Source organism: Corylus avellana, chromosome ca2 (genome assembly GCF_901000735.1).
Source record: "Corylus avellana chromosome ca2, CavTom2PMs-1.0".
NCBI lineage: Eukaryota > Viridiplantae > Streptophyta > Magnoliopsida > Fagales > Betulaceae > Corylus > Corylus avellana.
Genome location: NC_081542.1, coordinates 21,477,425 through 21,497,129, shown reverse-complemented (window position 1 = coordinate 21,497,129; position 19,705 = coordinate 21,477,425). Strand labels below are relative to the sequence as shown.

The 19,705-nt window shown below is 38.8% G+C and overlaps 1 non-coding gene across 1 annotated transcript; it reads left to right on the top strand.

The window, feature by feature from the left end:
• The first annotated feature begins 15,751 nt into the window (after positions 1-15,751).
• On the top strand, positions 15,752-15,858 carry LOC132173158 (small nucleolar RNA R71). Its single transcript, XR_009439254.1, has one exon. It is a non-coding gene; the product is annotated as a small nucleolar RNA R71 (small nucleolar RNA).
• Positions 15,859-19,705: the final 3,847 nt, after the last annotated feature.

Sequence of the window (19,705 nt, the reverse complement as noted above, 5' to 3'; positions counted from 1 at the left end):
AGTTTGATATTGAAATTCGGGACAAGAAGGGTTCCGAGAATGTGGTAGCTAACCATCTATCCAGGCTGGTTGTGGACTTCAATGAAAATGCTGTGCCGATTGCTGAGACATTCCCTGATGAACAACTTATGCACATCTCTCAAAATCCTGCACCATGTTTCGCAGACATAGTGAACTACCTTGTCACTGCCCAGATGCCATCACATTGGACCAGGCAAGACAGATCAAAATTCTTGGCTGGGTCGAAGTACTTCTTTTGGGATGATCCTTACCTGTTCAAATACTGCCCAGATCAGATTATAAGGAGATGAAAGTGACCAGCAAAACCAATCTTTTTGCCATGGTCATGCATGTGGAGGCCACTTCAGTTCTAAAAAGACCGTGGCGAAGATTCTTCAAAGCGGATTCTGTTGGCCCTCCATTTTTCGTGATGCCTATGCTTACTGTTCAACTTGTGATAGATGCTAGAAGTTGGGGAGCATTGGAAGAAGGAATATGGTGCCGCTGAACCTGATCCTTATTGTGGAGCTGTTTGATGTTTGGGGCATTGATTTCATGGGCCCTTCCCTAATTTTTATGGGTATCTTTTCATCCTTGTGGCGGTGGATTATGTTTCCAAGTCGGTGGAGGCTATTGCCTACAAGACTAATGATCACCGAGCCGTGTTGCAATTTTTGAAGGAAAATGTGTTCGCACATTTTGGGACACCACGTTCCATCATCAATGATGGGAGGAAGCATTTCTACAACCGATATTTTGAGCAACTCATGAAGAAGTATGGTATTACTCATAAAGTTGCGACTCCCTACCATCCTCAAACAAGTGGGCAAGTTGAGGTATCCAACAGAGAAATCAAGAGGATATTAGATAAGACGGTGAGCCCGACGAGGAAGGACTAGTCTCTTCGACTCAATGACGCTCTGTGGGCATACCAGACTGCATTCAAGACTCCAATTGGCATGTCTCCCTACCGACTCGTGTATGGCAACGCTTGTCACCTCCCTGTGGAATTGGAGCACCGGGCTTATTGGGCTATAAAGCAGCTGAATTTCAATCTCACCAAGGCTGGTGATCAAAGGAAGCTACAGCTAGATGAATTAGAAGAATTGAGGAATGATGCCTACGACTGTGCCAAGCTATACAAAGCTTAGATGAAGAAGATTCATGACCAAAACATTTTGAGAAGATCATTTGAAGTTGGTCAGAAAGTCCTCCTTTACAACTCACATCTGCATCTATTTTCAGGAAAGCTCAAATCCCGATGGACTGGACCATTCATAGTGCGTGCAGTTTCTACTCATGGAGCCATTGAAATCGAGGATCCTAAGAATGGAAGTACTCTCAAGGTCAATGGTCAGCGGTTGAAGCCATTCTTGGAACTAGAAATTTTGGAGAGTGAGGAATTGCCTTTGGAAGATCCTACGTCATCTACTTAATCATCAGCAATGGAAAGTCTGGCTGAAGACTGTAAACTTAGCGCTTATGGGAGGCATTCCTTTTTCTTTGGTATTTTTAGTCATTTTTTGTGTTGTTTCATTTATGTTCATTTTTGTTTTATTTTTGTGTTTTTAAGGACGGGTGTGATAAATGTTAAAATATTCATATTTTTAGCCCTTAACTTGCATGTTTTAATCCTTTGGTTTTAATTAATTAGGCCATTTTAATTCCTTTTTGTGTTTTTCATACTTTTACAAGCTTTTGAAAGAAAATGAAGTAAAACTAGGTGATTTGAGCTCAAAAGAGAAGATGGAGAAAATTGGAGTTCCCTGGTACTGCGATCAATCGCAGGGTACCTGCGATCGAGCGCAGTACCCGAGAGGACACAACATAAAGCAGGCCAGGAGCGATCGAGCACATGCTAGAAGAAGGATTGATCGCAAACTTGCGATCGAGCGCACACGGGCTACGATCGAGCGCACCCGTGCGCAGGAGACACACTAAGTGGCGGCCAGAATGTCCCTCTTTCCATATTAGGGTTTTCCAACTCCCAATTGTAATAGGTTTTGAAACTCTATGAAAACCCTAGGTTTACTACTTTGTCAAGGACTTCTAAAGTCTAAAAATAGACCCTTAAGTCTCTAGAATAGATATGCTTTGTAAGGAGAAGAATTGGAGCTCTTCGAGTTCAAGTCTCGGGTTTATTCTTTCCTTTCTTTTCTTTATTTTATGAAGATGTTTAATATCAATTCTATGTGTAGCTAATTTATTTAGTAGGGCTAGATTGAAGCCCTAGTTATGTTTTGTTAATATTTCAATATTGGCGCTTTTGTGATGATTTTGTTGTGTTATTTAACTTGATTAATACCTGCTTGCATGAATTCCTCATATGTGTGTGCCTGATCAACATATGCATGTGGTATGGACTAATTAGTTAAATCAATTTGGATGACTGAGTTCTGGGTTTAACATAAGTAACAAAAGATATCCACACTGGATTCTTGGGCCAACCTGGGAAACCAGGAGTATACACCTATGCCCTAGGCCTTGTGTGTTTGTCGATTTCCATAGAACATATGCTTTTCTAAAGAACAACTTAGTATATACCATGCTAAATCCTTTAGGAAAGAAAAGAGTTAGAGTATACACCCATGCCTAACTCGTTGCTTAGGAAAATCTATAGCTTAAGGAGTATACACCCATGCCCTTAGGTTGGCAAACATTAAATAAACATAATTTGATCAAAACATTGGCATATTGATATATTAGCTTGATATAATTAGCGATGGATATCAAAGCCCTACCTTTTTATCATTATCAACTCAATCAATCTTTGTTTTACTTAAGGAATTTATTATTAAACGAAAATTCAGCAATCCTCGTGAGAATGATCATGTACTTGCACCATATACTACTATGTTGACCTTGTGCACTTGAAGGTAAAACGTACAATTATTTACCTATTAATTTAGGTAGATATTTTGCACATCAAGTTTTTGGGTCGTTGCCGGGGATTGCGGCGAATTTTGTTTAAAAATTATTTTCCTTTAGCTTTGTTATTTTAATTTTCAATTTTTAATTTAGTTGTTAGCAAAAAATCAAAATTATTTTTCGTTATCCCTAATTTTTTTTGTTTTCTGTTTCAGGTTGCGGATTGGCATTCTGTGATTGAGATCAATCATCAGTCAAGTGCGATCGAACGCACCAACCTGCGATCGAGCGCAGTTCCATGGAGCATCCGGACCGGTAGTATTGAAGCTGCCTAACTGAAGAGGCAATTCAGTTGATGCAAGGTCGTCAATCTCAAACCTCAACCATTCTTCCACTCTATCCTGAAATTGAGCGGACAATCCGACAACGACTTAGAGACAACGAAGAAGAAGAAGAAATTGAAATGGTAGATTTGCAAGAGAATCCAATTGGGCCAAGACCATTAGAGGCAAATCCACCACAGGTGAGGAGACCAATGAAGCAGGCATATTTTTCAGCGAACCTCCATCAACCCTCATGCATAGCATATCAACCGGAGGTGGACGGCAGCTATTATATCTCTCCTCAAATCCTTAATGCATTGACTCACTTCAGAGGCACAGCTACTGAGGATCCCAACTTGCATCTTAAGGAATTCTTTGATTTATGCAAACTGCAGCATGTCCAAGGCCTAACTCCAGAGAGACTCAGGCTAGTCCTCTTTCCTTTTTCCTTGAAAGATAATGCTAAATTGTGGTACAATTCATTGCCTACAGATTCCATCCATACTTGGGAAGAATTGACCACCAAGTTTCTGAAGAGGTTTTTCCCAGCCCAGAAGACAAAACAACTTAAAAGGGAACTTCAAATGTTCCAACAACGAGATGGAGATTTGTTCTTTGAGGCCTGGGACCACTTCAATTCACTGCTTCTAAAGTGCCCACATCACAACATCCCTCAAGATGATCAGGTACAAATTTTCTATGAAGGATTAGATGATACTAACAAAGAGATGGTTGATTCAGCTTGTGTAGGGACACTTATGGAAAAGAGTAGTGAGGAAGCTGTGGAACTTTTCGAAACATTAAGTGAGCATTCACAGCAATTCTGTTTAAGAGGAAGGAGAGGAATCAAAAGCAAGGACATGTATGAAGTAAACCTTAGTGGGGGATCAACCAATCAGTTGGCTGCTGTAGAAAAGAAGTTGGACATGATTGTCAAAACCATGACTACTCAGAGAATCTCGCCTCTACATCAGGACACACCAATCCAGGTATGTGCTATTTGTGGGACAAAACAATTACCCCCACAGAAACAACCCATACTCCAATACTTATAATCCAGGATGGCGCAACCATCCAAATTTCTCTTGGAGTAATAATTAAGGACAGCAGAAAGGGCCCCAACAAGCAAGCCAACCAACTCAAGAGTCAAAGATGAACCAATTGGAGAATATGATACACAACCTGGTGACTTCACAACAACAATTCACGGCTGATCAAAGACAATTCAATGCAAAGACTGATCAAGCCATTCAAAGACTGGAAGTGCAAATGGGTCAGATGGCAAAGGAGCTGAGTGAGAGGAAGCATGGAGAATTTCCAGCTCAAACAATTCCTAACCCAGGGAGTCACTAGCAGCTGAAGGCAGCCACTATTCTAAGAGGTCGTTCCTACACCACCAAGGGCACTTGAGCCAAATCCTGAAGAGCTCAAGTGCAGCTCTTCACACTAGGAGCATTACAGTCACAAGTAGACGTGTTTGAGCAGTCAAGAACCTCAAGCGCATCTACTCACAACAGTGGTACTGAAGCCACTGAAGGCAGTAACATTTTCCCTTTTGTCTTCTCCTTCATCTTACTTTCTTTACTTCACACATGTCTCAATTATCCTTTATGTTTCATTTTCATTATTGACCTTTGCTTTACTTTTCTTTTGTTTGGTTTTCTAACAAAAAAAAAAAAAAAAAAAAATTTTACATTCTATTACTACGATTGATCGCAACAAGTATGCGATCAAGCGCAGTAACCGAAAGGTGGCTCGACACTTTCTGTCAATGCGATCGAACGCACCATAGGTGTGATCGAGCACACCTGACCCATACACACACATTTCTGGCCGAATGCGATCGAGCGCACACGGACAGCAGGGCCTGCGACCTATTTTAGGTCACTTTTTCCCATGGCCCACAACTATTCTCCCCGCGCCGTACAGATTTTTCCCAAACTCCCCACCTCCGGCACTCGTCCTCCTCCCATTTTTCTCCTAGTTTTCACCAAATCCATTACACCACCACCATATAAGTCCCTTCTCCGGCCACCATACCACCATCTTTCCACTACAACCCCTGCATACATCCCATTAACACCCCATCTCCGAACACTCATCCAACCTCCAAATTTCTTCAATTTTCTTGCAATTGTGGGTGCTCATCCACCCACATTGCCTCTGTGTTGGGATTTTTGTGTGTTTGCAGGGAGTTTTGGGCATCCTTGGCCATAGTTTGTCTTTGTGGTCATCAGAAGTGCACACCACCTGTTCGACAAAAGTCCCCAGTCAAGCTCACAATGCCTAGAGCCCGTGCTTCATCATCTTGGGGGTTCGAGGCCCAAGCCATCTCTCCCCCACTCACTTTTGAGGAGTGGGAGCTACTGTTTGAAACCACCTTCGCCATAAGAGAAGACTTTCAAAACAATGAGGCAACTCAATGGGCGGTCGCCGAATTTAGGCGAAGGGGACTCAAGAAACTCTTTAAACCGGTCACCTCTACTGCCTACCAGAAGTTGGTCGTTGAATTTTACGCCAAGCTTTCCCATGACTGTGACAACCCGGCTGCTCTCTTCTCAAAAGTACAAGGCCACATTGTTCATGTGACTAGGGCCGACATAGCCGCAGCCTTGCAGTGCAATGATGAACATCCTCCAGAAACTGCAAATCTTGCCGAGCAACCGCCCCGATACTATGTTGCGGAAATCATTGAAGATATGTGCCAAGGGCACTATGCAGATGCCCACCACAATGCCGGCAGCCGGTCCAAGCTACCTCGAAGGTTGTCGTTTGTGGATTTGATTTTGCACCGAAATGCCTTCCCCTTGGGACACAAAACTCAAAGGCGTGATCAATTCCTCCAAACTCTTTACGCCTTCCACAAGGATACGTGGTACTCCATTCCTGACATCATTTGGAACCAAATCCATAAATTTTGGAATGGAGTGCACATTAGGGGAGCAGAGTCCACACATTCATGGGGATTGCCTTTCCCCTACTTGATCACATATGTTCTGTGGAAGAAGGGCATTAAAGGCACCGCAGCGGATGAGCCCATCACCACCACTCCAATAAATGGCATTCGCCAATGGAGCAAGAGCTGCTCCCATATGCCCCGGGCACCTCCAGAAGCTGGGGAAGAGGCGGATGAGGTCGAGCCAATGGCCGAAGATGAACCAGCAGCTGAGCCGGTAGCAGAAGATGAGGAGGCAGACTCAATTGACATTCGAGCCATCCAATACCGATCCCTTTGTGAACAAATGGCAAGCCTTTGGAGAGAGCTAGCTGATCAAATAAGGGAGGCTCGGGAAGAAAAGGTACTCATGGATCAACGCTTAGCTGCCCTGGAAGAATTGATGCGGTCCATCCTAAGTCGGTTACCACCACCACCTAGAGCATCTACTTCTGGACAACACTAAGAGGGGACCACCGTCTGGCTGAAGACGTTAAACTTAGCACTCATGGGAGGCACCCCATAGCATATCCTTTTATTTTATTTTTGTTTTATTTATATTTTCTTTTACGTTGGTATTTTCTGTCAAGTTTTTGCATTCTGTTACTACGATCGATCGCAACTTGCGTGCGATCGAGCGCAGGTCTCCACTTGTGGCTTCATCGCATTCTGTTAGTGCGATCGAACGCACCTTACATGCGATCGAGCTCACTTGGGCAGCATCCCATAGTTATCTTTTTATTTTGTTTTGTTTAATGTGTTTTTAGTTCAATTTTTATTTCGTGTTAGTTTTGTTCCTTTTTACTTGTTTGTGTGTTTTCTTATTTTGCAGGGACAAGTGTGCTTCAATTCAAGTTTGGGGGTGTGCTACGAGCCATGCTTTCTAAGACTATTTCGACCATCTCCCGGGTACATTCTTTCCTTTACTTAGACACATTGGGGACAATGTGTCATTTAATTTTGGGGGTATGGGCACACATGTTCACACACACTTTGACCCAATTTCATGTTATTTGTTTTGTGTGTTGTTTGTTTATTTAAAAAATAAAAAAATAAAATAAAATTTATTCATGTTCATGTTTTCTGATGTACAAATTTAATTGTACTCGCAAGCGTACGAGTCGTGTGCAATATAGCGTGTGTGCAAGTGCGAGGTCGATCCACAAGGAATTGTGTTTGTGAAATTTAATTTCTATCTAAACTAATCCTATTTTAACCTAGTGCCGAAGTTTGTCGTGCATTTGAAATTGAAAACAAAAACTGAAACAAAATGAAATAATTAAAAGATAAAAAGGGCACTAAGGTTTTCAGAATCCACCTCACCAAATTAAAGCATACATTCTCATGTGTTAGTTCATACATCCGACAAATAATTAAAACCTATGCATGTTCTATTGTTCCTATTGAAAGATTCAATTAATCCATCCATTTTACAAATAACAATGCATATCCAATTTAGTTCAAAAGATCCAATGTATCCATGCTTTGCACAAAAGACAATGGATATCCAAAGTAAATCAAAAGATGCACAGTATCCGTTGGATGAAACACAATGAATATCCAAATTTGCCACAATCAAACACAATTTTGTCACATAATTGAATTGAAACGAACATACATTACGTTAAGGTCGGAATTGTACGAACAAAACATGAAAACATAAAACTAATCAATGGTGAGGCTTCATCTTCAACCTTAGTTGAAGAATTAGCCTCTCATGAGAAAAGGAATCATAAAGAAACTAATTAACTTCATTAAAAATCAAATACTTACAAAAGAATTGGAGTTCAAAGCTCCAAAAACCCAGAAAACACAAAAAATGACCAAGAATGGCGCCCCGGGCGCGTCTCCGTTCGTTTACAATGGAAAAGAATGATATTTATAAGCTAATTTTAGGGTTTCAGTGCTGCCAGGTCGGCCGAGTGCGCTCGATCGTACTCGTGTAACATGTTTCCTGTGGGCTGGGCGCGAGTGCGCTCGATCGCACTAAAAGTGCGCTCGAGTGCACTTCCAGTAGGAATTAGGTTACTCTTTTGAAATATGACTTTGTAGATCTTTGAGTTAGCTTTCCAATGACACCAAGATCGCTTCAATCGGAGCTATATAACTCAAGATATGGCCTTTTTAGTGGGACTCGTCGGATGCGAATCATCACTCAATCCAAATTTGCTGCCAATGCTCCCTGAAGTGTCTTACTCCCCAGACTTAATGGAATGAGTTGCAAATTTCCCCTTAAAGCCGCATTTTTCTCTTAACAACTCGCAAATCACTAAAACACCAAAACTAACCAAAAACATCATAAATTAACATAGCTAAGAGCTTAACAAACATAAGTTAAGGGGCTCAAATATACAATATTTGGCACTCATCATTTGCTCTAAAAATTTTAAGTTGATCTAAAAGAATTGTGGCTTGAATTCATCAGTGAGCTTAAAATTTTGAACACATGATCTGATGAGTGAATTTGTTAGTTTGGTTACTTGTTTAGGACAGTTGAAAAATCATATGTTTGATTTGAGCACTCAAGCATATTAGCACATAATTTGTGAGGAATGACATGAAGTCTGATATGTGTGTTTTTGCATCCTGGATGAAATTGGATGACTTATTAGATGACACTTTGGCATATTTGAAAAATAAAAAAAAATAAATAAATAAATGATCATTGATGGCTTTTCACTGAGTAACTGGACCTCTTGCCTCAAAGCATTGGGTGTTCACATCAAAAGGTGAAAAATTTGAATTTGATCAAAGTCATGGTTAGTTGGTTTTGTAGCCTTTTTGACTCGAGTTAGTAGGTCCTTAGGGGTGTCTCTACACCTAATGCCCTAAAACCACCTGGTTTGGGAGTCATTGACTTAACACTCGCTACAAGGGTCAATTAGAAAGCTTAAGGGAACCAACATTGCACAACCTGACCAACAAAAAAAAAAAAAAAAAAAAAAGAGAAAAAAAAAAATATATATATATATATATGCCATTGTGTCATTCTAATAGGAATTTCAGTGAATTTTGAGACATGGAGACATTACACATTCGAAAGACTTGGAAGCCTCATAATTTTGTGCTAATTCACTATACATTGTTTTCAAACTTGTGATGTTTTAGCATGTCCTTTGTAAGTAATTGCACTTTGAGATTCCAATTCATTGTGAAGATGGAGTTCAATTTTTTTTAAGCTTGCTAATGAATGAAAATCATGATCTTGAAGTCATGCTTTAATTTTTGAAATAACATGAACTGTGCATGATGTTTGTCGGTAACATTTCTGGAAAACCCTCACGAGACTTCACTCGTCCACTAGGGAACTCCTAGGGGTTTAAAAGGCTTGTTGGATATGCTAAATGCAATCGTACATCCCACGAAAGATGGATTTATCTTTTGTTTTATGTTTTTTCCATTCCTGTATTTAGTTTTGTATTGCTAAGGGACTAGCAATATGTAAGTTTTGGGGTGCGATAAGTGCTAAAATATTCATATTTTCAGCCCTTAACTTGCATGTTTTAATCCTTTGGTTTTAATTAAATAGGTCATTTTAATTCCTTTTTGTGTTTTTCATACTTTTACAGGCTTTTGGAAGAAAATGAAGTAAAACTAGGTGATTTGAGCTCAAAAGAGAAGATGAAGAAAATTGGAGCTCCCTGGTACTGCGATCAATCGCAGGGTACCTGCGATCAAGCGCAGTACCCGAGAGGACACAGCATAAAGCAGGCCAGGAGCGATTGAGCGCATGCTAGAAGAAGGATCGATCATAGACTTGCGATCGAGCGCACACGGCTACGATTGAGCGCACCCGTGCGCAGGAGACACACTAAGTGGCGGCCAGAATGTCCCTCTTTCCATATTAGGGTTTTCCAACTCCCAATTGTAATAGGTTTTGAAACCCTACGAAAACCCTAGGTTTACTACTTTGTCAAGGACTTCTAAAGCCTATAAATAGACCCTTAAGTCTCTAGAATAGATATGCTTTGTAAGGAGAAGAATAGGAGCTCTTCAAGTTCAAGTCTCGGGTTTATTCTTTTCCTTTCTTTTCTTTATTTTATGAAGATGTTTAATATCAATTCTATGTGTAGCTAATTTATTTAGTAGTGCTAGATTGAAGCCCTAGTTATGTTTTGTTAATATTTCAATATTGGCGCCTTTATGATGATTTTGTTGTGTTATTTAACTTGATTAATACCTGCTTGCATGAATTCCTCATATGTGTGTGCCTGATCAACATATGCATGTGGTATGGACTAGTTAGTTAAATCAATTTGGATGACCGAGTCCTGGGTTCAACATAAGTAACAAAAGATATCCACACTGGATTCTTGGGTTAATCAACATAGGGAATCGGGAGTATACACCCATGCCCTAGGCCTCGTGTGTTTGTCGATTTCCATAGAACATATGCTTTTCTCATGAACAACTTAGTATATACCATGCTAAATCCTTTAGGAAAGAAAAGAGTTAGAGTATACACCCATGCCTAACTCGTTGCTTATGAAAATCTATAACTTAAGGAGTATACACCCATGTCCTTAGATTGACAAACATTAAATAAACATAACTTGATCAAAACATTGGCATATTGATATATTAGCTTGATATAATTAGCGGTGGATATCAAAGCCCTACCTTTTTATCATTATCAACTCAATCAATCTTTGTTTTACTTAAGGAATTTATTTTTAAACGAAAATTCAGCAATCCTCGTAGGAATGATCCTATACTTGCACCATATACTACTATGTTGACCTTGTGCACTTGCAGGTAAAACGTACAATTATTTAACTATTAACTTAGTTAGATATTTTTCACATCAGGGTGTTGTTACGAGTAAGTTTGGGGGTCGTCTCTTTGCTCACTCTGGTTCCTTATACCTCTTGGTATTGTATCATTGAGGACAATGTGTGATTCAAGTTTGGGGGTATGGAAAAACATTTCGTCTGTTTATTTTTGTGCTTATTTGTATTGTTTAATAAAAAAAAAAAGGTTGTGCTATGTTGTTGTCATCTTTGAGTTAAACTGTAACTGTCATTTACATTTCATTAGCTCGCTTAAAGGGTTAAACACATCATTATATCATTAGGAGTCTGAGTCCTTTGACTTATTTTTGGGTAAAAGAGATTTCACTTGTTTTGAGAAAAAATTTTATGAGCACATTAGCATGTTTTCTGTGAGGTATGATGTTTGAGCTTAAGCTTGTTCTTTTTGAGATTTGTTGGATGACCTATTGATGAATAACCATTGGCTTGCAAGATATATATATATAATAAAAATAAAAAGAAGAAAAAAATAAATAAAAAAGAGAAGGAAAAAGAAAAGAAAGATCATGTTGAGTTTTTCACTGAGTAACCGGACATCTTGCCTCATTAAGCATTGAGTGTTCGCGTCAAAAGGTGTGAAGTTCAGTGTTGATTTATGATATGGCTAATCTGACTTCATAGCCTTTTTTACTTAAGTTAATAAGCCCTTAGGAATGTTCTACATCTAATGCCTTAAAGCCACCTGGCTTGGGAGTCATTGGCCTAATACTTGTTACATGAGTCAATTAGAAAACTTAAGCGAGTTAGACATTGCAAAGCCTGTAAAAAATTTTAAAAAAAAAAATGCATATCTTGCCTTGGTTGTTTCATTTGATAGAGATTTTTACAAATTTTATGGAACGTGTCTTGAGTTTAAACTGAAAGCTTCATGATTGTATGCTAATTACACTTTACACTTTTCAGAACGTATAAGGTCTAAATTGTCCATTTATGAGTGATTTGATTCGGCATTTCTTATTGACTGTGATGATGGTGTTTGTCTTTTTAGGCTTGCTCATGAATAAGAACCATGGTTTGTGTGAAACTTCTTTCTTGTTAAACAACATAGTGCTACAATGTTTGTAGGTATCATTCATGTTAAGCCTTCACGAGACTTCACTCGTCCACTAGGGATGCCTAGGGGTTTAAAAGGCTTGTTGCATATGCTAAATGCAATCGTTTCTCCCACGAAAGAGGATTTATGTTTTGTTTTGTTTTGTTTTCATTTTATTTTTTGTTTTGTTTTGCTACGCTACTGGCAAAAGTTAAGTTTGGGGGTGTTTGATGTATGCCAAATATTGCATATTTGGACCCCTTAATTTACTTGTGTTAATTCTTTAGCTGTGTTATTATCTAATGTTCTGTGTTAGTTTTGTGTTTTTAGTATTTTGTAAGTCATTGAAGAAAAACTACTTTTCGGAAGAAAACATACTTTTAGAAGACTTAGATGATGTGGTTAAGCTTAGCCAAATCCGAGAAATGGTTAAATCGGATTAAAGTTCAGATTGGATAAAATTTCGGATTGGATTCAAATTCAGATTCTGCACATGTCTCAGTATTTTGACTATAACTTTTTGCTCACATATCCGATTGAGGTGATTCAAGCGGAATTAGAAAGCTAACTCAAAATATTACAATTCATTGTGAAATAGGATTTTCCTAATTCGGACGTTACTAATCCAAAATTGTCCCGGAATTAAAGGGTTTAAACTTGGACGAATTTTATCCGATTTCAACTTGTAAAACCCTAAGTTTTTGGTCTATAAATAGGGAATTATCAGATTAGTGAGGGACGCTGCGAATTTCAAGATTGCAGAGAAGAAAGAAGAGAGTTTAAGGTTTTCCTAGATTTTGGATCTCTACTTTGTGATTCTTATTTGTAAGCACTCGATTTTACATTATGAATTCAATCAATTTTGTTTTGTCTTTCAATAACATGAGAGGCTAAACCTTCAACTAAGGTTGAAGATGAAGCCTCACTTATGATTAGCAACTTTATTTTATGTATGTAATATTTCCCAATTTAATGGTTTAATTGCTCTATTGTTTTACTTCTAATCAATTGGATTGAATAATTCTTGGATATCTTTTGTGATTCAAGGATACACTTGATGATTTAAGATTATTCAATACAATTGATTGCTTGGTTTTCTTTGTTAAAAATTGAATTTTCCACGTGATTTATTCTTTGGATACAATTGATGTTTTGATAAAGATTAGATATTTTCTTGTGATTTACGAATACAGTTAATGATTTAATCGAATATTGGATTTCTTTTGTGATTTGGGTTATGAATGGATACCTGGGATCTTTTGATTAATTCTTTGAAGCAATAGTAAAACAAACTTAAGATTTATATGTGAGAACTTTGGGGAATATTATAGATCATGAAATTATGTTGTTATGAATTTGTGAGTGCGGATTCCGAAACCTTAGTGCTTTGTCATAAGTTTTCAATCACTTTAAATTGTTTATGTTTTTACTTTTTCATTCAAACAAAAAATTCTCTCAAAAATTTAGAACTAGATTAGGGTTTAATTAATTTAGATTTAAAATTGTTTTCAAGATTACAATTCCCTATGAGTTTGACCTCGCACTTGCAATCCATTAACTACAATTGATTCGTACACTTGCGAGTTAAATAAATTTGCACAACAATATCTTCTATTGACCACCCGATTGCTTCTTTATGCTCTCTCAAAGCTTCTTCCAGCTTCTGTTCCTGATCACTATCCAGGTCGGCAGGAATGATCACTGGAATAGATTCTGTAGGATCCAGATACTTGTACTTCAAGGTGTCTGGTAGAGGCTTCAACTCCCGCTTGACAGGCTCAGCTGCTAATGAAGTTGGATCAGGGGATGATGTCAAAGTAATTTATGCAGTCTTCGTCTCTATCTTAGTAGTTGAGTCTAACAAGGCGTCAACTTGTTCCAATAATGTGTCCAGTTCCATGTCACTTCCCAGTGCAATCAGGCATTCTCCCAAGGGGTCTTCAATGTCTGGTTCATTGACAGTGTTCTTTACTATCTCCTCAATTAAGCATGTGCTTATGACCTCCTCATACTCAAATGGCTGCCTGTTGATATCAAAGATGTTCAGCTCCACTGTCATGTTTCCAAATGATATCTTCATGACTCCAGTTCTATAGTTGATTAGGGCATTAGCCGTAGCTAAAAAGGGACGCCTTAATATGATTGGAACTTGAATTTCTGCATTTTTCGTCTCTGTATCTAAGATGATGAAGTCCACAGGGTAGTAGAACTTATCAACTTTGATCAACATGTCTTCAATAATTCCCCTTGGAACCTTCACAGATCTGTTGGCCAACTGAAGTGTAATTGAAGTGGATTTCAACTCTCCCAATCCCAGTTGAACGTATACTGAATATGGCAATAGATTTACATTGGCCCCCAAATCCAACAAAGCTTTTTTAACTCGGTTGTCACCAATCTTGCAAGCAATGGTAGGACATCTAGGGTCGTTATACTTTACAGGCATCTTGTATTGCAAGATAGAGCTGACCTGCTCAGTCAGGAAAGCTTTCTTGGGGACATTCGTCTTCCTCTTGATGGTGACCAAATCCTTTAGAAATTTGGCATAAGAAGGCACTTGCTAGATGGCATCTAGGAACGGAATGTTTATCTGCACTTGCTTGAACACTTCCAAAATATCATTAAACAACGAGCTTTTCTTTGGCGCTATCAGTCTTTCTGGATACAGAGCTTTGGGTATATACTTTCTGGAATGATCCTCAGTAATCGGAATGGCAATGTCTGGTCCTGTGTCTTCTGCAAACTTGTCTAGGCTTTCCTTCTCTTCTGCAGCCTCAGTGGCCTCTTCAGGCATGATCACTTGATTATCCACTTATTTGCTTGACCTCAGACTGGTGATGGCTTGCACATGCTCCTGACCATGCTTAGAGGCGGAGGAACTTCCAATCACAAATTGCCCTTTTGGGTTGGGCACAGGTTTACTAGGGAACTTCCCTCTTTCTCTTTCCCCACTTGACTTGCTATCTGGCCAACTTGTCCTTCTACCTTGATCATGGCCTGCTTAAGTTCTTGTATGTATCTGCTATTAGCCATGTTGGAATTCCTCAGCTCCTGTACGGCTTGATTGGTGATACCTTTTATCTCTTGTATAGCTTTGGAGTTGGACTGGTCGACTTTTTCTATCAATGTTTTCATCATGTCTTCCAGTGATGATTGTGGTGCAGGCTGTGGCACTTGAGTGGTGGACTGATACATAGGAGGTTGAGCTTGGTGAGATGGCCGGTACTGATTCTGAGTTTGAGTGGAGGTACCTATCTGGTTCAATGGCTGATTCTGCTTCCATGAGAAATTAGGGTGATTCCGCCACCCTAGATTGTAAGTTTCAGAAAACGGTCCAGTTGTGGGTTTTCTGTACTCATTGAAGGCATTGACTTGCTCAGTTTGGCACTCTGTTGACAAAGTTGGGCAGTTTTGAGTGAAATGCGTTTGACTATCACATAACCCGCATGCATCAATGTGGTAAGTATCTGCTGCATTCACTGGTTTGTTTAAGACCATAGTATTAAACTAACACCTGAGAACCTTCAATTCCTCCCTTAATTCAGCATCGTTCCTCACCTCATAGATGCCTCCTGTCTTGGGAGCGGGTTGTTGTCTGTCCCAACTATCTTGACTATTTTGAAAATCCCATTGTTGTGCTCGTTTAGCCATTTCGTCCAAAGTTTTATAGGCTTCATCCCCAGTAAGACTTAAGAATTCTCTACCATTCATAGTCTCAAGCGAGTTTCGCTCACTTGGTGTTAGTCTCCTGTAGAAAATTTGAACAACCACCTCATTCTCAAACCCGTGAGGTGGGCATTTTAAAGTAAGCTCTTTAAACTTCTCCCAGCTATCGGTGAATCTTTCCCCTTCTTTCTGTCTGAAATTGGTGATTTGTAGACGGAGGGCATTGATTTTGGAAATTGGGAAGAACTTGTGGTAAAACTTGCTTTGCAGCATATCCCAAGAAGTGATAGATCCAGGTCTATTGTTGAGTAGCCAGGATTTCGCCCTATCATGTAGGGACAGAGGGAATAACCGAAGACGCATCGCTTCTGCTGAGGCATTTTGCGTATTAACAATGTCGCAAATTTCCAAAAAAATCCTCACATGAACATATGGATCTTCATTCTCTAATCCTCTAAATGCAGGAAGGTGACCTATTGTACTCGGCTTCAGCTCAAAGCGAGTATCTGGCAACACTATACATGACGGTGTGTTGGTAATATTGGGTACGAATAGCTCCGTAAGGGATCTAGGTTGATTTCGTTCCCCCATCTTAACAGACTTTTCTGAATCAGAGTCGAAACTTTGAGAATTGGTGGGTGAGTTTGGTGGCTGTCTTAGATTCTCTCTCACTGTTCTTTCAATTTTAGGATCAAAAGCGTTTAACTCCAGATTTAAAGATCTACGACCGAACATGCAAATAGGAACTAACAAGCTAACAAACTAACAAACTAAAAACTAAAATGAATTGAACTAAATTAAATTATATTAAACTAACTAAACACAATTGCAAGCAAAAATTAATTTAAACAGAAACTAAAAACTCACGAAAAGGGACCAAAAGATTTTGGCTAAACTCTACTGAACTGTTGCAGTTGCTGCCTTTGCTGTGAGTGCGCTCGATCGCGCTAATGTGCGCTCGATCGTAGCAGGGCTGCGATCGATCGCACTAACAAGGGCGTGCTGAAGGTGGTTGTGGCAGAACTGTAACACAAAAAAAAAAAAAAAAAAACAACAACAACAACAACAACAACAACAAAAAACAATTTTTTTTTATTTTTTATTTTTTATTTTTTATTACTAACAAGATTAAAACAAAACAAATTGCAGAAAAATAAAAATCCTAATTATAACAAGTAGAAGAATAAAACTACTCTAGCAATAAATTGGTTTCAAAAAATAAACAATTCCCCGGCAACGGCACAAAAAACTTGTTGTGCAAATTTTAATACTTGCAAGTGTACGAATCAATTGTAGTTAATGGATTTCAAGTGCGAGGTCGAGCCCACAAGGAATTGTATTCTTGAAAGCAGTTTTAAATCTAAATTAATTCAACCCTAATCTAGTTCTAAATTTTTTAGAGAAATTTTTGTTTGAATGAAAAAGTAAAAATATAAGCAATTTAAAGTGATTGAAATCTTATGACAAAATACTAAGGTTTCGGAATCCGCACTCACAAATTCATAACAACATAATTTCATGATCTATAATATTTCCCAAAGTTCTCACATATAAATCTTAAGTTTGTTTTACCATTGCTTCCAAGAATTAATCAAAAGATCTCATGTATCCATTCATAACCCAAATCACAAAAGAAATCCAATATTCGATCAAATCATTAACTGTATCCGTATATCACAAGAAAATATTCAATCTTTATCAAAACATCAATTGTATCCAGAGAATAAATCACAGGGGAAATCCAATTTTTTTAACAAAGAAAACCAAGCAATCAATTGTATTGAATAATCTTAAATCATCAAGTGTATCCTTAAATCACAAAAGATATCCAAGAATTATTCAATCCAATTGATCAGAAGTAAAACAATAGAGCAATTAAACCATTAAATTGGGAAATATTACATACGTGAAACAAAGTTGCTAATCATAAGTGAGGCTTCATCTTCAACCGTAGTTGAAGGTTTAGCCTCTCATGTTATTGAAAGACAAAACAAGATTGATTGAATTCATAATATAAAATTGAGTACTTACAAATAAGAATCACAAAGTTGAGATCCAAAAGCTAGGAAACCCTTAAACTCTCTTCTTTCTCCTCTGAAATCTTGAAATTCGTAGCCACCCTAAACTAAACTGATAACTCTCTATTTATAGGCCTAAAACTAGGGTTTACAATTTGAAATAAACTTAAACTCGCTACCAGATAGGACAGTGCGCTCGATCGCACACCTGCTGCGCTCGAGCGTACGCGGGCACGTAGGTTTCCCTTGCCATGCAGGCGTGTGCGCGCTCTGTGTTTTGAACTTGGCTTGTTTGCGCTCGATCGTGGGGCGCTGGGCTCGAGCATAGTGATCTGTGCTTGATCGTGTTGACAGACTCTTGCAAATTCCTTCCAAAGTAAGCAATTTCACATAAAACCCCCAGCTTCCCTTTAGCAACCTATAAAACACTAAAAACACATAACTAACCCAAAACATCAGATAATAACACAGCTAAAGGATTAACACAAGTAAATGAAGGGGTCCAAATATGCAATATTTGGCACACATCACCCCTTATCATCAGCGACCTCCATTGTTGCCACTGTTTGGGACTAAATAGCGGTGATAGTGTGTTGCCGCTAATAACCTTTTTAATTTTTTAATTTATTTTCCTCTTCTAAATAGCGGCGACCCTCGAGGTCACCGCTATTTAGACCCCTTATTAGCGGCGACCTCGATTGTCGCCACTGTTTGGTCCCAAACAATGGCGATAGTGAGTCGCCGCAAACGACCTTTTGAATTTTTTTTATTTATTTTTCTCTTTTAAATAGTGGCGACCCTAGAAGTCGCCGCTATTGACCCCTCATCAGCGGCGACGTGTGTAGTGGCCACTGTTTGAGTCGCCACTAATGACCTTTTGAATTTTTTAATTTATTTTTCTCTTCTAAATAGCGGCGACCTCCGATGTCGCCGCTATTTACTCATCATTAGCGTCCACTAATAGCGGCGACCTTTGGGTTGCCACTATTTGTTTGGTCACTAATGAGGGTATTTCTGGTAGTGCCACAACAATGGAGTGTCCACTTCGACATAACTAGATAATGATAGTACTGCTTTGTGGCATATGTGGCTTGGTCATTTAGGCGTGCACAGTATGTTTGAGCTTCAAAAGAGGAATTTGTTGAAAAGTGTGAAGTCATGTAAATTGGGTTTCTGTAAGTACAGTGTGTATGGGAAGCAACGAAGTGTGAGCTTTAAGGTGATGTCTTATACAAGCAAAGGTGTTCTCGACTATATTCACTCACATGATTGGGGACCAGTGGCGGTGCCATCAAAAGGAGGTGCACATTATTTTGTTAGTTTTATTGATGATTTTTGAACAAAGGTCTAGGTTTATTTTATGAGGCACAAGTCAAAGGTTTTCACCATCTTCACGTAGTTGAAGGTGCAGGTGAAAAATCATATTGAAAAAAAAGTATAGTATGTGAGATTCGGCAATGGGTTAGAGTACAAAGACACTGCATTCTTGGACTTTTTCAAAACAGAACGCATTACTTGCCACTTTATGATTAGAGGGTCTCCACACCAGAGTGGAGTTGTTGAAAGGATGATTAGAACATAGCTGGAAAAGACAAAATGTACGAGGTTGAATGTAGTATTGCCAAAGAGTGTTTGTGCTTAGGTAGTTAATTATGCATGCTTCTTCACGAACCAATCTCCAACCGCATGGATTGAATTTAAGGTTCTAGAAGAAATATGGTCAAATAAACCGATTGATTATTCCATATTGAGAATATTTGGTTGTTCGACATACGTTCATGTGTAAAGTGGAGAATGTTTATAATTAGATTCAAAGTCAAGAAAGTGTATTTGTCTTTGTTTAGAATCTGGTGTTAAAAACTATAGGCTTTAGGATCCCCTAACATCCGCTATCTCCCCTTCTGTAATGTTGATGCCCACCTTCTCTCCCCTAGTTAACGAGATTTTCCCACACAAAGCTTCCAGATCTTCCTCCATCTTCTCGCGCATGCCACTAAATCTGTCACACACAAACCTTCTCACACGAAAACCAGAAGAAGACTTGTCCCTCG